At 42.9% G+C, this 16752-nt stretch overlaps 1 protein-coding gene and 1 long non-coding RNA gene across 4 annotated transcripts in view; one reads left to right on the plus strand and one right to left on the minus strand.

Annotated features, from left to right (window-relative positions):
• Foxo3 (forkhead box O3) overlaps window positions 1–16752 on the plus strand; it is a 108482-nt gene that overhangs the window by 20905 nt on the left and 70825 nt on the right. The gene's annotated exons all lie outside the window — the stretch shown is intronic.
• LOC134477068 (uncharacterized) lies at window positions 7335–11866 on the minus strand. 2 transcript variants are annotated; one of them, XR_010048988.1, is made up of 3 exons: window positions 11562–11866; window positions 10271–11389; window positions 7335–8311 (listed from the first exon to the last, which is right to left on the minus strand). It is a non-coding gene; the product is annotated as an uncharacterized LOC134477068 (long non-coding RNA). The 2 variants fall into 2 exon arrangements; XR_010048989.1 differs by lacking the exon at window positions 7335–8311 and adding an exon at window positions 8785–9042.

The following is a 16752-nucleotide window of genomic DNA, read 5'->3' on the forward strand; positions in this document are numbered from 1 at the left end:
TGCTTTATGTTGTATATTTGTGTCAGAGGTGTATGGCTTGCTTTGTCAGACTGACCAGTGAATCCGACTTACAGATGTTTTTCTGGAATGGGACTCATTCATAAGGCAGACTGACTGTGGAGAGGGAGAGGCTCGAGGAAGGCCGGAGTCTTTCTTGGGAGACTGCACGAATCTACCTTGACTAGAAAGAAGAAAGGTTTGCTGCATGCACTGTGCATCCTGGCATGTGTCTCTGCTACTGTTCATTGTTTTCACCTCTGATAATGAAATTTCTGACAACACAGTGTGGTTTGGTGCCCGTTTCCTTTTGTTGATAAAAGTATTACAGTGATCAAACAATTCCATGTAGGACTTTTGCAACTGAAGGGAAAGTGACGTGGTCCAGGTCCTGCTCGCAGGGTCTGGGGTCCTCCCTCTCGCTTTTGCTTTGCTATTTGTTTTTGTATCTGTGAAAGAATATTTAGTGTTGGATAAATTAATGAGAGGAAGGTACGTAATAATATGTGGCATTTATGTAGTATTTTGATGATTTCACCTACAACCTTGCCATCTGGAAACTTGTATTTACTGAAATTCAGAGCCAATTTTGGATGATACTGAATCCAATGTGTATTTAGAATGGTTTAGATTTTCATTTGGCTAAAATTTAAGAGATTGTGGACTAATAGAATAATAATGATAGCTTTTCCTAAGGAGCCCGGGACAGCCTCAGGCACTTTGATGGCGGGTAAAAGGTTAAGGGTGACAACTGTTCAACAGTGACAAAATTGAACCATGAAGCCTGCATAGGCCTAAGGCTGACCTCATTTGAAATAAGTCGAATCTCTAATCTATGGCTTTGGTTCTGTGTGTGTTTGTCTGTTTGTGTGTTTTGTCACCAACATTTGTGGTCTCCAGAATCTCTAGGCCCTGAAAAATCTTTGCTTTTTATTGTCTCAGGTTCTGGAGAACTTAGCTTCCTTCCTAGAATTTACATTTTGCTGAAAGCACCTAAATCCAAGCCTCAGAGGTCTCAAAGCTGGTTGGGACTTACAGGTTTTTTGACCTGGCGACGTGCTGTGCTGCGCGGTGTGAGCTTAGAGCCCAGTCTGGAGAGGCCTTCTTCCCCAGGCGGGCTCTCTGCTCCCCTCCTCCGCTCCTCTGCAGGAGGGGCAGCCAGGAGCCTCTGCACACTGCACCCCTCAACTCAGCATTGCCTCTTACCTCCCTTACCTCAGCATTGCCTCTTACCTCAGGAGCCTAGAGGCTGTCTGGGGCTCCTTGGTTAGGAAAGGATGCCATTATTGTTGTTTTGTTAGTCTGCGGCCTCCTGGGTTTTAGCCAAATGAAAATCTAAACCACTTTGAATGCACACTGGTCTCAGCGTCCTCCAGAGTCGGCTCTGGGTCACAGGGTGGTAGGGTGCATGCTCCTAATTGTGTGCTGAATTCAGCTGCCACCCTTAGGCATCTTCTGGGGCCTGCGGCAGAAGGATGAGGTGAGCCACGCTTCCATCTCACCCCTGTTCCGTGTGTCCTTGCGGACACATTCCTGAGCGAGGCAGTCTGTGGAAAGGCTAAGAGTGCTCTAGCCTACAGACTCAGTTTCCGATTCTGTTTGTTTATGCTCTTGAGCCACAGGGGCAGTTTATAAAAGTATGCGGCCCTAAGTGCTGACGCTCGAGGGTCAAGGATAGTCTAGTCTTGACAGATCCTGCATTAGGTCATGTATTTGGCTCTTCACTTTTATAGCAGCTGAAGCAAGAGACTTAAAATTTATTTCTAAACTTATAACTGCCTTTAAGTGACAGAAGGACTGTGACATTTTCTGTTACTAAGAAGTATTTTTTCTTAAGGATCATAAAGACAGCACTGATCTAATAGGTGGCATTCTTAGATTTGAAATGTATCTCTAAAATAATGGTTCTGTCCATTTGTTGGAGAATCCTGCCTCAGTGGTTATGTATGCCATCTATATAGTCTTATAAGTCACACTCAAGGAGTTTGACTCAAGGGACTGAGTCTTGTATATGAAGCAGTGTGCATCAGGCTCTTTGGGAAGGGGTAGCCCATGTTGGAAAACCTCAGACAGGTGTGCAGTTGAGGACTCAGGAGTGGTTGGGCAGCTGGGCATGGGCAGTCAGACCTATAATTGCAGCACTTGAGAGACTGAAGCAGGAAGATCCTCAAGAGTTCAAGGTCAGCCTGGAGTACATAGCGAGACCCTGTCTCAGAATTCTAAAATGGAAAGAAAAAAAAAAAAAAAAAAAAAAAAGAGAAAAGAGTTTGGTCAGAAAGCCAAAGCCCTGGCATAAGAAACTGTGTTTACCAAAAAGTGTCTGGGACACAGTAAGAGGGGCGCGATGAGGTGATATTCGGGCTGGTACAGAGTTCCTGCACATCACCAGCATATTGGCCTTCTCAAGCCTTTAGCAGGATTCTAGGAGTGAGACAAGACCCTGGTTCTGTCACGGTGTGTGTCAGGAGAAGGGCTGGGAATAAATGAGACCTGTGGAGCACCACTGTCACATAAACCTGAAAGTGAACGTTATCCCTTGTTAATTGCAGAAGCAGCTGAGCCCTAGACCTGGGCCTGGGCCCTGATCAGTGCCGGGGGTGTGTGCTGGGCCTGTTGACCAAGCTCCCCTGGCTTCCGAGAGCAGAGGAAGTGTAGTGTGCCCGCTCTACTTCCTGGTTTTCCCGCCATCCGGCTGGCACGAGCCTCTCAGAAACAGGGAGGATCCTTGACCTTTTTCTCTAGGACAGTGCTGGTCCCAGATTGTTCCAGGAAGTTAAAGGGGTTCTATTAGGACCGTCGCATACAGAATTGACAGGGGTGTGTTGTCAGGCAGCTACACGAAGCTACGGATCATGTGTGCCTATTTGTGTCACATAGACTATGCAGATTCTTACAAAAACGTGCCTATGAGTGCATGCCCACATGGAGGAGGGAGAGTATGCGTTTGCTTTTGAAGTGAGAGCCGTAGCTCAGAACTGGCCTTGTTTTTTCGCTCCCGTTTCAGACCAGTCCGTGTTCCTGCAAACAGAGGAGGCATTGTGTAAAGTACAATGTACGCTCCTGCTTCTGCATTGTCATCAGAAACCCGAGATGAAATGTTGAATTTCTCTCTGAGGTTATCTGTACTCAGCCCACTTGCCCGATGGTGCATCTGGCTCGGGAACCTGAAACTTTCCTTTTGCCCCCCGGTGTTGTGTTAAGTCAGTCAGGGGCACTGGTAAATATTTTTATAGAAAACTTAAGGATTCCTGTGCTTTGAGGTGACTCAGACCAGTGTTTCCAAATTAGTGACAGTTAAGTGGGCGACACACAGGAGCAGGCCCCAGGCCCTCTTCCTCTTGCTTTTCGTTCATGTGACTTTCTTTCAGATGCCTGCTTTTGGCAGTAAGGCAGAGGGACCTGCTTCATAAATACAGGATTTTCTAAAAATGAAGCTAACTTTAAAGTTACCTTAACAGAATTAAAAGCTTTAGGTGCTGTGACAGTCTGCGTTGTTTGTAACCGCATTTAAAAATGTGTTTTATTGTTTTAAAATCCATAAATTCAACAAAGGTAGAGAATACATGGGTTGTTTGTTAAGCAAACTGTTTCGAACTATTAAAAGTCATTTTGTATTTTTCTCTGCGCTTAGGCCTAATCTTTTTGCCCATTTGCAAATTTATTTGCATGGATCATTGTCTGAATATAGTCATATATTTTTAAAGTTAGATTATATGAAAAAATTAAGATTTATAAAGAATGTAAATTCAAGGCATAAAATTAATTTCTTTAATGAGCTGGTACCTTTTTGATTTTTTTTTTTTGTCTTTTTTGAGACCGGGTCTCACTATGCAGTTCAGGCTGGCCTTGAGCTCACTTTGTAGCGCATGCTGGTGTCGAACTCACAACGATCCTCCCACCACAGCCTCCCGAGTGCTGGGACGCCCCGGTTCCTTTTTGAATTTTTAATGAACTTTTTTATTGTTTCAAAAATCCAGTTATAGTCAAAGTTACATGTTTCGTATTACACAAAATGAGATGTGTGTGAATAGAGACAGACCATGCTGTGCTGAGATGATTTTCTGTAAATAGGCAAGAAAGAAAAGAGAGAAGGAGGGAGAGAGAGAAAGCAGCACATTGTCTGTTCCAGTGGGAACATGGAAAAGCTTGAAGAAATAAGAATACAAAACTTAAAACTTTTAATGGAAACTAATAACAAGATCTTAGTTCCAGCATTTATTAGGTAAACATAGAGTGGCAGAGTTTGCAGTTGGACATTTGCAAATGGATGTTCCTAACGGTATTTTGTGAAACAGAATGACCACATTCACTTTTGCTTTGGTCCGGTGGGCAGGAGTAGCTGACCCTGCCCATTCTGAGGAGAGTGGATGGCCTGACGGGGTCTGGGTACTGTTCCTGTGGCCCATCCCACAAGAAGTGGCTGTCCACAGTCCGGCCTGACTTCAGAAAATGATGGTTTTTTGGGGAAAAAAAATAAATGATAGAAATAAAGGCTGTGTTTAAACTGGCCTTTGTAATTTTTCCTGGTCACATGCAGCCCACATTCTGGAGCTCTGTGACGTAAGCAAGCCCTGCCTGGGTGCTGGGAGTCTGCTCGGGCCAGGCCTTGGCTGCCCTGGGCTGCACAGGCGCAGGCACAGCCCGGATCCTTGTTTACTTCCTCTCCAAGTGCGGGGACATTCAGTCCTGGGAATGACTGTGTGCTTGCACAAACACTCCTGCCAGCGTGCTCTCAGCCCGCGTGCTCCTGACCATCTTGGAAAGCACCACATCCCTGAGGCAGGCTTTTACTCTTGGAGTGCAGGCACTGTTCCCCAGCCACGCACCCTTTTCCAGGATTCCAGGACTGCAGGCCCTCTCCCTGCGGTCCAGCCCAGGGGCGGAGCCTGGGCTTCAGCTGCCTTTAACTTGAGAAGGAGGAGCAGTCACCGAAGGGTGGCTGGCTGCTCAGTACTAGTTCCTGTGACTAATAGCTGGGACAGACAAGCAGTGTCTTCCTCAGATGCCTTGGAAAAATTTAAAGGGCTTTTTTATGCAGTGATGCCTTATCCTAACTCTAAGATAATCTTCCTTTTCCATGTATGGAAAAAAAAAACTTTCAGTAATGAGTATTAATCAAATACTTAAGAGTGATTCCTAGCACTTTCATGTCGCCAGGATGAACTGTTGCAAAAGCAGGTGGTCTCCCCCCCCCCAGGAATTTTTTTGTCTGCCTGTTACACTGTTGACAGTGAGAGATTTAATCAAAGGATGTTATGTTCTGTGCATCATGATGAATAACAGTATTCAGACAAAAACAGGCACATAGATGTACCAAGTTCAATGTGAAGACTAGAACTCATGAACAGGATTTCATATGTTTATTTGAAGGGTAATATTCACATTTGAGGACAGAAAATAGATAATGAATAGACAAAAAAAGAAAAGTACTTGTTTAGAGACTACAGTACCCGAGAATTAGGATTTGAGGCTTAAGACTGATTGATGACTTCTGTCAGAATTCTAGATACTTTGCTCACAGGTTTTTTTCTTTTTCTTTCCTTCCCTCCCTCCCTCTTCCTCCTCCTCCTCCTCCTCCTCCTCCTCCTCTTTCTGCTTGAGACAGGGTCTCACTGTACGGTTCAGGTTGGCCTTGAGCTCTCTTGTAGCCCATGCTGGTCTCAAATTCACAACGATCCTCCTGCTTCAGCCTCCTGAGCCCTGGGATTAAAGGTGTGCACTACCATGCCTGGCTTTCTATTATGGTTTTTTAAAAAGACAGCTCTTTTCATTTTAATTTTGGAATTGTGACTCATTTGTGAGCTTCATGTTACAAGCTTCAGACTGCAGAGGGAATGTTAAAGCCCATTCCAGTTCAGCCTCCTCATTTGACAGAAGAGGAGACTGAGGCAGGACATGGAGTGCCCGCTAGTTTGTTAAGCAGAGTGATCAGAAAATAGTCTGCTCACTCGATGCCTTTTCTCTCAGAAAATGTTGCAGTCTGCCTTTGTGATTGTTGCAAAGACCTGTCAGGAGCAGGGCTGAGGGTACCAGCTTAGGGATAGAAGACTTCCGTTTTGCGTCTGGGGTATTAGATTGCCTTGTTTGACAACCAAAGTGTAACTGGGACTCATGCTTACAGCATCTGTTTTCTGTACCCCACATTGGGTAAGGATGGTCCATTTCCATTGAGGTCAGCCGTGCTTGTTGCAGAGAGGCAGCCGTCCTGAAACTAAGTGGCGTGAGAAACAGACGCTCCTTTGAAGACTCTCGTCATCTTAAATGATATGGCAGGTTAGGTCAAGCAAGATGTACGTGGTTTATATATTTTATTCTCTAAACAGGATGTCACAGGGGAGATCCCGTCGCATCCTTCTGGTGGTAGAGTAACTTAGGAGTTACGCTAAAATCTAAAATCCTGCAGTCAGGAAAAAGCAAAAGGACCAGGACCCAAATGAAACTGTAATCCTAAAGTGCACTTTCGGGTCAGGCATTCGGGAAACGCATGTGAAAATTTGCTTGGATGCAGTTTCCTCCTAGTTCTTCAGCAGCTACCAATAACTGTTTGAACTGGCAGTCAGCAGAGCTTCCGAGTACCCTTTCTTTCCATCCGATTGAACAGGGTGCTGTGTAGAGGCGAAACAAAACAAGACTGTGTTCCTGAAGCCTAAGTTTTGGGATCAGCACTTTATACAGAGTTCCTTTCTAGGTCCTGTTACCTTGAAAGGAAGAAATAGTCCTTAGAAAGTCATGTACGTCTTTTAAAGTTAAGCACTGCTTTCTTTTTATTAAAAAAAAGTCTGGAAAACTGTGTTATACCGATGCAGAGGGGATACTAAGCAACAGAAATGAACAAATCGTGGGTGTGTAACATGGATGACTCTCAGAAGTATTCTGAGAGAGAAAACCTACCACAGAAGAGCACATACCATTTGCCTGTCTTGCTGTGAAATTCTAGAAAAGGCAAAAACTAACCTGTGATGACCGAGAGCTGACCAGTGAGTGCCGGGGTGGCGGCACAAAGGAGTGGACTGTAAAAAGGCCTCAGGGGACGCTGGCGAAGAAACACAAGTGTTCTAGGTGTTCATTTTGGTTGTCGTTACAGAGGTGTATGTACATGTGGCACAGTTCTCCTTAGCTCTGTTTAAAATTGGTGCGTGTTTTGTTATGTAAATTATACTTCATAAAGTTGACTTAAACAGGAAAACAAGGTTTAGAAGTGAAGGTTCTTTGTGTGACTTTGTGAGCGAACAGTCCCTGTAGGCCAGTTCTCAGAGCACCGTCAGCAAGGCTCTGTGCCGTCACCGCGCCTGCCTCAGCTTTCTCATTCAGGGCCATCACTCGCCTGTTCCTCTCTTTCCATGAGTTGGCAGTGAAAACTTCCCTTTTAAAAACTTCGATCTTTTTTAATAGTAAGCAAGAGTGTGTCTTGCATTTGCCTCCACTTACCCTTGAAGGAAGGGGCTCCTGTACTCCGTAGTGGTTTTCTGGAATGGAATTGTGCTGGCAGCTTGGATGCTTGTGCAAAGGTGTGTGTCTCAGGAAATCGGGTCAGGACTGTCCCACCTGCCTAAGCCGGTGTGTGTACTACAGGGAATGACCTGCATTTTGCTTCTGACGCTTGTGTGCCACAGCTGGGGCCTCTGTTGCACATTTGTTGTGGTTTCATCTCTGACAAACCATTGCTTGAGGGGGTGCTGAGTATGTTGGTGTGGGTAGTCATTGAGAGCTAGAAGAAGGATGCTTTGTGGGTTCATTACTCTCTGGTCTTTCAGTCTCAGTACCATTAGAATTTAGTAAGCCTTTTTCTAGGGTGCCCACAAAGAAATGGAAGTGTGCGTAGGAATGACTTAGTGGGCAGGGGGAACATCTAGGTGTTGCGAACATTGTCAGGTCCTCAGTGGGCAGTCAGTGTTAGCCTGTAAGAAACAATGAACTTGTTGTTAATGAACCACATTGGCTGGATCGGGTACAAGTGTTTTTTCTTAGAAGGGAGCATTACGCGTTATCGTAACAAAATGTTCTTTTATTTCCCAGTTTATCAAAAGATGTTGATTATGAAATAGGGTGTGTAGATATTTTAGATCTTACCGTCTTGTAAATAGATGAGTTGAAAGGGTGCAGAGGGCTTGTATCAGGTTAACTGGGCTCAAGGAAAGTTAAACAATTGGTGTGGGATAGAAAAGTGAATACGTTGTCCTGTGTTGTATGTTTGTCTTTTGTCTTGTGTTTGTGTTGATTTTGACATCCTAAAACTATTGCAGTAGTGAGAAGGGAGACGGCAGAAAGTTTTTCACTTTTATGCTCCCGCCTGTAACATCCAGGCCCGCAAAGCCTGTTGAAAAAAAAAATGTAGGAATCAAAGGACAGCTTGAGATTTTCAGTTTAAATTATATGTTTACAAAGAAGCGAAGACAAAGTTGGGTGCCGTGCCTTGCGGGTGGTGGCCTAGGTCTTCTGTGCCTCCGGAGCCTGTGGCTGGGATGTGTCTCAGTCACTGATGGTGAAGGTGGGGCCACCACCACGGCATGCCCTCTTGTGCCCAAATCAGGCCTTGTTGAATCTGGCAGGGCTCCTGCTCTTTCCACACATGACTCGTGCCAGCCCCTGAGCTGAGATAAGGAGGGAGACTGCTCTGAGCTAAGTTTTGAAGGGCAGCTCTCTTTATGTCCTTGGGAAACCTTTTCAGTACATGTGTGCTGTTTGACTGTATGTGTCAGGAAAACGGTGTGGTTTTGGCACAGAAGCTTATAACGCAAGGTATTTTCATGTGGATTCTTCAAACAACACTATTGGTTTACCCTTCCGATATTTTAATGTTGCACCCAAGGAGAAGTACACACACACACACACACACACACACACACCCCGGGGTGTGACTTCTCCCCTTCCCTCTCCCTCCTCCAAGCAGCTGGGTTTTGCAAACGCTTGTCATCAAGCCACAGGTAGGTGAGGCCACAGCATTCGGCTTATTTCTGTTGAGTTTATGAGAGGTGTGAGGATAATAATGTTTTTAAGTAGCAATGTGGAATGCAAATTGAGTTTTCAGGCATACTGGAAGTATTTCTAAAGAGAAAAGGTGAAAAAATACTTTTCATTATAATACTTATCTTTCTACTGTTCAACTTAATGTAACTTAGTTTAACTGTTGATACAGAAAACTTTGGTGCTTGTTATATTGAATTTGTTTCCCAGCCATACACATTGTTTCATGGAACTTACGGGCTTCAGTTTTTGTCTTAAAAAAAAAAAAAGTCCAACAGGTACTGAGGACCCCTTCTCCATTTCATTGAGACCATTTAAATACGTTTTGTAGTTTCTGTAACTTACTATTTGATGTTTACCCTCTCATAGATGTTTGTTTTCTGGGGCAGGGAGACAGTATGTTAATATAAATCTTAAAGCATTTTATGAGAGGAGGGACCAAAGAAAGAAACTGTATAGACTCTGGCTTTGTGTGTCTACCATTCCTAGGATAAAATCTGTTCTTTGTCTTAAGGAATTGTTGTCTCAGGCAGTGGTGTGCACTTTGGTACGGGCAGTCTGCTCGTGGTACAGTGGCATGGTGGCATCTTTGATCTTACAGCAATGAGAGTCATGATTTTGCTCTCCACTTTTGCACTGGTGGACCAAGCGGGGGGGATAAGTCAAGATTGGAGCAAAACCCGTATTTTAGTGGTGATAGCCCTGTTTCATTCTGTCAGGCGACTAAACCCTGTTTCTGTCTTCCTGCCTTTTTTGGTTTAAACTTACATGTCGTCTTTTCTCTCCCTTTATTTTGAAGAGTGTTCCTCAAATTTATATACTCGCTGTCTGTATTACTTTGTTGTAAGTTAAGTGCTTCCTATTCTGTTTCTCCTCTCTGTTCTGTTATCCCTAATGTGAAACACATTTTTAATACTCTTTTGCTATTATTTGTCACTAGTTTTGAAGACTGACGGATCCCTTTGAGAAAATTATATTGGTTATCCCCTAATAAATGTAATCGATATTTTGTATATGATTTCAGGGTTTATGGGCTCATCCATGGATTCCTTGTTAGTTCTTAAATTTTTAAAAAATATTCAAAGTAAAAGTAGTAATGTTGATTTTGAGTAACAGGGGGAAATGTCCGGATTGCTTGGAAAAGTTAGGAATTGTTGGATGAATGACTCTTCAGGTATATTTTGTAAGCAGGGAAAGAAAACATATGTTGCCAATGGAATGGGAGAGTTTAAGCAGGAAATGAAAATCAAGATAGGGCACCAAGAAAAGATGTTTAGAGAAAAGAGGAAAAACGTATATGTGTACTTACCTGTAGGCAGAGTTCCAGGGAATTTGAGAGACTCCAGAACACTTGCTTAATCTCACACCAATGTGAAGATACTTAGTGTCCTGATAACTGCTAGGCGCTTCAAGATACGTGCTACTTACAAGTCCTGCAGGAAAGAACCCTGTTTTACGTGGTCAAACCCAGCACATCCCAGACAACTAAGTTCATGATGTGGTTTTTGGTAGGACACAGCTTTATCAGCAGAATACAGCCTGGGAGGTGAAATGCCAGAGTGGATAAAGCAGAGTCCTTTCCACATTGTTTTAGAACTTGGAAGTGTGGCTCATGGCCTGAACCTCAGTAATCAGAAAAACTCTGAAGGACTAGAGAGGAAATTGACTGAGAGGCAGCTAAGTGATAGCATTCGTAGGCCTGTGGTGGTGTGTTCCCTTCTCCCGAAAGGGAAGAGCTGGTGTGTGAGTGGTGCTGTTGGAGTGTGCTGGAGACCCATCAGTTTAGGATTTAAGTCTTACGGGGTTTGGTGGAGAAGGAGCCGGCCCAGGAGTTTAGTTGACTCATTAGAAACAGCATCACATTCCCGGTTCCCATAAGAGCCAGAAGCATGCAAGGCTGAGACTAGGTAATGGCTGAAATCATGTGGAAAAGCTTGTGATGCTGAACTTGGTTTACTTTTTATCTTCGGCTATTGATGATGTTCCTTTCAGAGTTGCTTTATTAGACAAAATGTGCTGTCTTTAATTGTATCAGAATCTCTACTGCCTTGTGGTAGTCGTACCCATTCTAGATAATGACCATGTAAAATTATGGATTCTCTGGCTCCAATGTAAGATTACAAGGAAAGGATTGCTTTGATCGAACTGCACCCTGCACTGTCAGTCCCCTGAGCCTCCGCAGTCTCTCCCCTGTGTGCTCCATGATTCCATTTTAGGGTTTTTTTTTTTGTTTTTTTTTTTTAAACACAGATACTCTGAAGGCTTTGGTGGCTCAAAACGTAGACCTGTATGTGGCCAAATTCAGCCACAGTATGTGAGGTGGCCAGAGAGCTATTTCAGGAATAAACTTCATGTTTCCTCTCATTCTTAATGAACACTTGGGTCTGCCCGGCTCCTGAGATGTACGGCAGAGTCCATCCCATGTCACCTACCAGAGGTGTAAAGAGGTACTAAAATTAGAATGCATACTGTCATTTTATTTTAATTAGTGATTCTTTTCTGGTGAAACTAAGAGCTTATTTGTTAATTAACCTCTCAAAAACCTAGAAAGTAGACTTTATGAACATTTATACTAAAACAAACAAGAAAAAAAAACTTACAAGGAAAGACCACTCCTTCCATTGAATCTGAGACTCCTGGTTGTCTGGTGTGGACTTTGCCTTTCAGAATCGCGTGCGCATTGTGGTCTCTGTTTTGATCCTTGCGGGCTCCTCCTGACCCTTCCCTCTTGCGTCTTCCCCGAGTTGTGGAGGGGAGAACTCCCAGGCCTTCTCAGTCTTTTTTGCTTTAGAATTGTACCCTTTAGTAGTTTGCGCATCTTTGCTTGAGCTCCTCAGCCTGAGAAGTGGCGTGGGTCGGCTGCATTCTGCTGACCTGTTGCGACCCAGCTCTGCTGATACGGACTTTTGTAGGGTGGGGATGACAGGGGATTACCAAGCAGCTGCCGAATGATAACTGCACTGAGGCGACCACAAGCAGGATGCACGAGAAAGCTGCTAGAACGCACTGACCATCATTGCTCTGAGCAGGTCTCGGTGCTGGGGCCTGCTGGAAAACGTAGGAAAAGTGGAGAACTTTCTTTTGAACAAAGTTAAGTACAAAATGAGTCAGAAGCCTAATTCCAAAAGGCTTGGGGCTGTACAGATTTGCAGCAGGGAGTGCCACACGTTTTATGGTGGTTGACTTACTGGCAATTAATCACGGGAACAGAAATTTAGGGAAAGAACTCTAAATATGTTCTGGGAAGGCTCCCATTCGTGGAATGGATTCAGCAAACAAATGGCTTCCAGGAACGCCCAGCCCAACTGGATGGTTCATAATCAGTTTTCCAGATACTTCAGTCTGGTGGTGGTTGGAGACTGACTGTAGTCTAGACCAGTGAGGTCTAGACTTTGAGAGCTTTCAGTGACAGTCTGCTGCAGCACGCGTGCCAGAGGTTCGCCAGCACGGATCTAGGGCCTCCCTCCCCGCCCAGTTCCCTTCCCCTTTTCTACTGTCCACTTCTCAGGACAGCCAGCAAGGAATGGCTCTGATTCTCATGGGTGCTTGTTCTTTCCTTTTTTGTATAATAAAAAGGTTGCTGGCAGTTACTACTAAGAAACTGAAGACACACACATGTCATTAGAAACCAGGATGGGAGCTATTTGCTTATTCTTAGGTTAGAGTAACTTTAGGAGAGCATTTTGGTCCGGGGGCAGCGTTGGGAATTGAACCCAGGACACTACCACTAAAGAACAGTCCAACCCTTTTTATTTTTTATTTCGAGACAGCGTCTCATTAAGCTGCCCAGGCAGTCCTCCTGCTTGACTCCTGAGTAGCTGATATTGCAGGTATGTGCCTGGCTGGTGCGTTGGTTTTTTAATTCTGTCTTCCATCGTACTTTTTCCCTGTTACTTACTCTAGTAGTAAGTTAATGACCTTTCTGAGTTCAGCTGGTTTGGGAATAGTCTTTAAAAGCATAGCCTTTAAAATTGGAATTTCTTTAAGATAGGTGATTTTATTAAAAGAGTAAAATAGAATCTTGATAGATACATATCTTGCTTAGTCTAAGACTGAGAAATATATTCTTTATATATCTGTATGCTTTTAGCTATATCTAAAATAACATGTGGATGTGCCCATAACAACTATGGCTTCTGCGTTTATGTTTAGAGTATGATTATACTGTTGAATGGCACGCAATATTTTATTTAGAAAACAGCACAGATAGTTCTAGATTATTGGATTCTCATAGTGACTTTTCATCAGGATTTGCCTTGATTTGACCCTTGTGTTTCCATGAAGATGCGTTTTCCTGGCCTTTCCTAGGTTCAGCCTGCTAACTTTTGACTGCAGTTCGGTGGATTTATTTCTAAATTCCTTTTACGCTCCTTTAAAAAATTAGTTCATTGAAGTCTGACTCACAGACAGAAATGCTGTTGAGTAAGTGTATGAGAAGTGAGCCTACCCCAGATGTGCCACATGCAGTGGTTTCCAGCAGGGGCTGCCCCATAGCAGATGGGTCCCAGCCACTGCCTTCCATTCTACTTGCTCCTGACTTTGGGGTGTGCATCGTACCATCTTAAATTTCCCTCTAGAATGTAGTTATATTTCAGCAAGAAAATAGTGGGTGGCTGGTTTCCTTGAGAGTCGTCCACATCTGTGTCAGCCTCCTGTTTGAGCCTGATTGAGTTGAGGTTCCCAGCACCCTCTGCTCCTGGATTTTTCTGCTTTTTACACGTCTTACTTTAAGACTACTGGTAAAACGCAGCTGTGTTACTTGGGAAGCCTAGCTCTACTGAGATTGATATTCCATAGATACAAGCTTCTAAAACTTTTCTTTCTTTTATTAAAATACATGTATTTTCTTTGTGCTTATTTCATGGTGGTTTGGCTTGGTTGACTGATATTATACATGTGATTTTTTTTTTTCTGGTTACCAGGGATCAAACTCACTACCTTGCGCTTGCCAGCAGGTGCTGTGCCACCAAACTGTATCTCCAGCCCTGTACATGTGATTTTAAACCTGATTTTTTTTAACCTAACCTTCAGGAGTGTTGTGGTTGGATGTCTTGGCTAATTTTCACAAAACAGGGGGATATGGATACTTTTCTACATCATGAAGTACTCATCTGTAACTTTTAAAAATTAAATGTCCTATTTCTATATAATTATAGATTCATATGCAATTTTAGGAAACAGTAGACAGAAATCTCATGTACCTTTATCCAGTTCGTCCCACCCCACTGGTAGTATCGTGCATGTAGTGTATGCAACTAAGCTAATGACACTGAGAGTCAAGATGCAGAATATTTCCATCTCTGCAAAGATCACCTGGTATTTTGTGGCCACACCTATCCCCTTTCCTGTACCTACATTCAGACTTCTGACAATCTTTGACTATTCTCCATTTTTATAATTTTGTCATTTCAAAAATGTTACATTTTATAAAGTAGAACCATGTACTGTGTGACTTAGTCAGCTTTCTGCTGCTGTAACAAAATACCTGACATAAAAAATTGTACAGAAGGAAACATTTGTTTCAGTTCATGGTTTCAAGGTTTCAGTTCAGGGCCATCAAAGTTCCATTGTGGGCCTGTGGCAGAGCAGAGCCGCCATGACAGATGAACAAGTGGAAACCTGCTCACTTCAGGGAAACCAGCAAGCAAAGATGACCAGACAGCCCAGGGCAGAGAGGCAGTGACCAGATAATACTGTCCAGAGGCCTGCCTTTAGTGACCCCCGCCTTCAGTGGGCCCCCACTTCCTGGGGGTCGTGCACTGAAGCTCTGAAGCCATGAGCCAAAACAGATCTTTCCTTCTTTAGGTTTATGTCAGTTACGTTGTAACAGCAGCAGAAAGCTGAGTAACTCAGGCACATATTGTCTGAGTCAGCTGTGCCCACTGAACTGTGAATGAATTGGTGGGAGCCCTCAGGACCCAGTTCTCTCTAGGCCTCACCTCAGAGTATGACCGCTTTGGGAATCAAGCCCCAGTACAAGGGTCTTGTGAGCATACTTCACACTTAAACTCTAACAGTCACCTTTCAGGATCAGCTTGTTCCATTAATCTTAAATCCCTGGATTTAAGATCCAAGTTGTCACGTATATCAGTAGTTCTGCTTTATTGATGAATAGCGTGCCATTCTCTGTGTGTATCACATTTTATACTTACACTCATTAATTAATGGTATTTAGGTTCTTTCCAGCTTTTTAAATAAAGCCGCTGTGAACATTCCTACACAGGTTTTATGTGAATGTAAGTTTTCATTGTTCTAGGATAAATGCCCAGTGACTTAATTTAATGGTGGCATAGTATTTTGTTGTGTGGCAGTGCTCTTTGTTATATGAAACATACCATTTATCTAGCTGCTTGCTTCTAGAGGGGTTGTTAAGGTTTTTGCACTTTTAATTTTTCTATTATGTCACTGATGAAATTCTTAGGGATAAACCTAAATACACATCTGCCTTTATTTCTAGAATTGGAATTATACTTCAGAGTCTTCAAAACACTAAAGCATTTCTTGTTCTAACCTCTCATTTGTCTTTTCTAAAACCTTTTAAACTTGTACAAGAAGTGTCCATTTCTTATACCTTGCTAACAGCATTATTATCTTTAAACATTTTTGTAATTTTCTATTCTATCCTTGTAGCAGCATTTACTAGGATCCTGACCATTAGTTTTTCAGACCTTCTTGACCTAAGAAAATATTTCGGAAGAACAGACACTACTGAAATCTTGTTTTTTTGAAGTTTGGGACTCTACTGAATATTTTGTTTAAATTCAGTATCATTTTCTTTTAAAATACTCTCTCACTTTGAAGAATGCCCTCACATTTATAATCAGCTCATGTAGTGGTTCTTCAGTTCTTAACTTAGTTCTGGTTGCAAACTGAATTGGAAGAGAACTGAGTCGAATTTAGAGGCTGGTGAATTCGGTGTTGACTTAATGGGCAAGTGTTATTTGGTTCTGAGCCAGTTTGGTTTGCTACCAGAAGGGTGGGAAGAAATAAGTCCATAAATTTAGATATCTCTGTGTTATTTTACCACAGAGGTCACATCTTTGATTTGGATTTGGCTGTGAAAAATAGGTACTAAGTTGCTTAGAGAATGCTTGCGGCTTTGATTTTGTTGCTTATTTGTTTTTCACATTCATCCAGAACTAGACAAGAGTGTATTGTCTTAACTAGTTGCATTTTTTAAAAGAAGGAAAGAGGGAGCTGAGGTAGTAGCTTAGTGGTAGAGCATGGTTGTTAGCATGCATGAGGTGAGCATTTTGAGATATGAATTACTTTATGAAGACTGATTAACACAGTATGTATCATATTAGTGTGTGTGTGTGTGTCCGGGTATGTTTTATACAGTGCAGGAACCTTCCTGAAGCCATTAGGACTGAGATTTCATTTGATGGAATTGCTATGAGAAGGCAAGCATGATAAGATGCTTTTTCCTTCCCTTTCTACAAGAAAATGTTCCAGTTGTTTGTCTCTGGGAATAAGCAGTGACTTTGAGGAATGAGACAGAGTTTGATATCAATACTTGGATGGTGTATTTACATTTTCCAAGATAAATCAAATCTTTGGTTTGCAAATTGCTTCCTGATGCAGGCTAGCTTTGGCAAAAGCCTGTCCCTGAATAGAATTTAAAAAGAGACATAGTTCAGTGGCAAGCATGAGGCCCCGAGTTCAGTCCCCAGCATTGCTCATGAAGGAAAAGATGAATCAGATCAATTTCAATAAATATTGGGGTTTTTTTTTGTTGGTTTATCATTCTAATAATACAAGGTTGAACGATTTCAGGAGAGATGGCACTTA

The sequence above is a fragment of the Cavia porcellus genome, unplaced genomic scaffold (genome assembly GCF_034190915.1).
Source record: "Cavia porcellus strain 051 isolate PalLab524CR breed Dunkin Hartley unplaced genomic scaffold, mCavPor4.1 scaffold_7, whole genome shotgun sequence".
Taxonomy (NCBI): domain Eukaryota; kingdom Metazoa; phylum Chordata; class Mammalia; order Rodentia; family Caviidae; genus Cavia; species Cavia porcellus.